Source organism: Anolis carolinensis, chromosome 4, assembly GCF_035594765.1.
Source record: "Anolis carolinensis isolate JA03-04 chromosome 4, rAnoCar3.1.pri, whole genome shotgun sequence".
Taxonomy (NCBI): Eukaryota; Metazoa; Chordata; class Lepidosauria; order Squamata; family Dactyloidae; genus Anolis; species Anolis carolinensis.
The window spans coordinates 219,265,485-219,270,043 of NC_085844.1; the positions used below are offsets into that span (position 1 = coordinate 219,265,485).

At 38.4% G+C, this 4,559-nt stretch overlaps 1 long non-coding RNA gene across 1 annotated transcript; it reads left to right on the forward strand.

Moving 5' to 3' along the window:
- Nucleotides 1-587: 587 nt before the first annotated feature.
- On the forward strand, nt 588-3,304 carry LOC134298471 (uncharacterized). The gene is made up of 2 exons (XR_010005568.1): nt 588-754; nt 3,161-3,304. It is a non-coding gene; the product is annotated as an uncharacterized LOC134298471 (long non-coding RNA).
- Nucleotides 3,305-4,559: the final 1,255 nt, after the last annotated feature.

Below are 4,559 nucleotides of genomic sequence, written 5' to 3' on the forward strand. Positions count from 1 at the left end.
CAAAGATTTTGACAAATTTAATTTTTAGGGGGAAAGCCAGACTTCTACTGATGTATGAATCATAGAATCATAAAGTTGAAAGAGACCACATGGGCCATCTAGTCCAACCCCTGCCTTGAAGGAAAAGCCAATCAATGTACCCCTGACATATGGTCATCCAGCCTCTGTTTAAAAGCCTCTAAAGAAGGAGCCTCCACCACACCACATGACCCAGGCTTGGTTTTGGCCTTTAACTGTTACCTGTATATCTGCCATGGAGTGATAGTAAAGAGTCACTTTGTCATGCGGAAAATGTTTTCGTATTTTAACCCATGTTATGCAGAATATAAGAGAAAAGCTGTAATGTGTTCAAGTGAAGGAAGATGCAAGGGTGCTGTTGTTAATCATATGTGCAGAAGAATCTTTAAGGTGAGCAGTGTGTCAGGGCAGAGCTTACCAAGGTAGGTCAATTATAATAGTAATACCATACGACAGCATTTCATCAATCTAAATTAAGGAGCACACGTTGCCTGCTAATTATGTCTATTAGGAATTATTCTGACTCACTCAACCAATCAAAGGTACTAGTACCATGGCTACATGCATATGAGAAATTGGAATTGTGCAAGCGTTCTATGGAGTAACAATACATTTATTCTATCCTTTCTTGTCTGTTGTGAGTCATTCAAATGTCAGAACAATACAGAATATTGGAACTCTTGGCCACTGGGATAATAATCATGAACAAAAAAGGAGATTGGTGTATACAAGAGCTGTGAGCGAGTATATTTATTTATTTATTTATTTATTTATTTATTTATTTACAGTATTTATATTCCGCCCTTCTCACCCCGAAGGGGACTCAGGGCGGATCACATTATATACATATAGGGCAAACATTCAATGCCCATATACACATAGAACCGAGACAGAGACAGACACAGAGGCAATTTAACCTTCTCCTGAGGGGATGTTCGATTCTGGCCACAGGGGGGAGCAGCTGCTTCATCATCTACTGTGACGGCACTCCCAACGTCATAAATTTTTTATTTTTTTATTGACGGGTGCTCACCCTGCCATGGGCTGGCCTCGAACTCATGACCTCATGGTCAGAATGATTTATTGCAGGAGGCTGCTCACCAGCCTGCGCCACAGCCCAGCCCCCTGTATATTACCACAAGAGCTGTGAAGTGAATATATGAATGACGGCACTTCCAAATGATTATGCCTTATTTGTGGAAGATATTTGTGTCAGCGTGAAAGATAGAACAGTTCTGTCTTCATCTTGATGTTTTAAAACAATCCCCCACGTGATATTTACAATGCAAGCTGGAGGATAGCATATTTGAGAGGATTTATTATATTTGTTTCTTGCCCTTGGCAATTGTTTAGTATTGCTACCCACCTTTCTCCAAACTTTGAATCACTCCATTTCAAATCCTTACCACTCCAAAGTATGCCCTCAGCAGTGCTGGATGGTTGGTACGTGGGCACTCCTTTGGCTTGCCAGATATGTGTATGCAGGGGCCCAGAAACTAAGGATCTGCCCCACTATTTGTTCGCCTGCTCCCTATATTCTGCACCAAGAAATAAATTCTTGGGGCCTATTCTATGGTACGTACACTCAAACACGGTTGCAGAAAAGATCTACCTTTTATCCGATACCAACTCCACAATCACTTATAAGGTTTCTCTCTTTACCCTGGCAGCAAATAAAATCAGGGCAAGACTGATTGCGGACATTGCAATTGACTGTGCCAGGGATGCTTTTATCTAGCCTGAGTGGGGTTGATTTCCCCTAAGGGATTCTTACTTAAGTTTTTAACATGACTGATATTTTATACTGGCTTTTTACCAGTTATATTTTGCAAGCTCTGTTTTATCCTCCTTTCATCCTACCTTTAACGGTTAGATTTTACAGTGTTTTGTATAGATGCTTGTTAGATGTTGTTACTTAAGTTTTTAAAATGACTGATCTTTTATATTGGCTTCTTATCCGTAAATGTGCAGTTCCTAGCACATGTTGCATTTGCGTTGATGCACCTCACAATGTATATTTTGCACACTCTGTTTTATCCTGTTTGCATCCTACTTTTAACGGTTGGATTTTACAGTGTTTTGTATAGATGTTTGTTTGATGTTGTTTCTGTAAATGCATATGACAATTGGTTGGAGCATTAATAAATGGATTGATTGCATTTCAAATCTGCTATTACTAGAAACCAAACCACACTTTCAAGAGATCTACATCTAGAGTTTTCACAGACATTAACTACAGCTTCCAGATCAAGTATATCCCTCTTTTCATGTGAAGCACTGCCTATACCAAAATGTGAGACTGTTACCCTAGAGGCAAATAAAGACAAGAAGGAGGAAGACGAAATACTTCTTCAAACAGTGGATATTTAAAATGTGGCTGCTCATTTGGATTGCTTTAAATTAGGACTAGATACATTCATGGAAGTTGTAGTCATCAGTGGCTACTAGTAATTATTGTTGCATGTAGGGTTGCCAGACTGAAAATGGGAAAGAGCTGCTGGAACTTTGATAGTTGTGTAGAAAAGGGAATGTCAGCAGGTGTTTGTTGACATTCACCCAGACAACAAGCAACATCTGCTGAAATTGCTACTTCTACACACCTATTAATAGTACAGGACCACTCTCCAGTTTTCACTTTGGCGACCCTATTAGCATAGCACTTCCAGTATTAAAGGCATTATATACTCAGCATGCATTATATAGTCAGCATGGACACATATAATGCAATTTAACTGCAGTGAACTGTTAACCATATAATATATAATTATCCATATAATATATAATATACACTAACCATATAATGACATTTCAAATAGTACTATAAGGTTGCAACAGTATGAGATGAATGGTGGAGTTATATCCATTGCCTGCTGGTGGGCTATGCATGAATAACTAATTGGCTACCATAATTTTGGATCAGTTACCCTTATGATCTTATCCTAATTTCATCCAGGACCCTCAAGAAATTTGGTGAAAATTTGCAATGGGACTTGTCTGAAAAAAATCCACAAACTCTTTCATCACATTGACAGCAATTGTTGCCCCAGACAAATAACCTTGAGATCATATGAAGCAGTTTAATTGCTCAGCTATACATTGACCAGAACAAAAATAAAAATTGTGTTTACTTCTTTCTTTCTAGTGATGAGATATGAAGAAAGAAACTCAAGCTGCAATAGATTGAGCAGATTTTTTAATCCAGCAGAACACCAGATATAAAACCCAAGCATTTCTCAAAAGAGCTGAGAAATGATGAGACATAAAAAGTTTTGTGAACTGAAAGAGACCTATTTGCTTCCATTCTTGTCCATTCTTTACATTGACAGATGCTTCATGCAGCTGCAATTTGTGTTCAGTCACAGGAGGGTATTTGCACATGGTTGAAATTCAATTTTTATGGAGCAGACTTCATCACTCCAATACTATCCAACCAATATTTTCCTGTTCATTTGCAGGGTGTTTACTGAATATATTCTGCACAAAATCAATCCCAGAGTGTCTCTGTGTGGTGCCAATTTGGGGACAACTTCAATCATGTGAAAATACTCTGTGGGGCTAAAGAAAAACGGAGGAAAAGGTTTCTTCAATCCATCACTAACATATTGATCACAAAACAATGTTTTCAAGTCTAGATATTTTGTAACCTAGGCTTTTCTAACCATTAATTTCTCTTCATGGAAGGGAAAATAAAATAATATAGTTTCTAGAAAAGCTAATTCATATTAATAAAAAAATGACTATTTAGATTTGGAAAGTGCTTTCATTGGCATCCTTTTGTATAATGCTGAGTGCCTAAGAGATGATAGGATCTACTAGTTATGGGGCTTCATTCTATATATTGATTTGTTTGTCTTGCCTGAAAGGCATAAATAGGAGGGCCACAACCTCACTGTGGCATCACTCTGCATTGTTGTATTCAGCACTCCCTTACACAAGCAATTCCACTTTGTTTTGCAGTATAGAGTTGTACTGAAGGCTACACATGTTAGCACAACTCTGTCTACCCAACACTGCCTGGATCAGTAACCAGAAAGGCCCACATTCCAGGTCATTCACACAAGTATACTGGTAGAACTTTATATTCCATGAACATTAGCAGGACTTTGGCCACACTATCCACAAAATTTGTATCTGGTATAAACATATTCATTTTATGATTAAATTGAGCTCATGAATAGGGGAGCCTGTTCTGTCACTGCTTGCTTCACAAGGACACGATGAATGTGAAGGGGGAGAGACTCCACTATACGTGGAAGTTCTCTATGTGATTCAGAACATGTGAATCAGGATTCCAAATCACATGAATATGAATCTCTTCAGAGATACACTTTCTGTACAGATGGGGGGTTATGATGAAAGGAGTGCAACAGTACACTCCCCATCACATGTTCAGTTTAATCATTTGTTGGAAGACTTGTATAGCCCTGAAAGGGGCTACAATCTGCAATAGAAAGCTGATCATATTCCTCTAAACCAGAGATGCAAACTCATTTTCATCAAGAGCCACATCAATCTTATGATTGCCTTTAAATCCATGGATG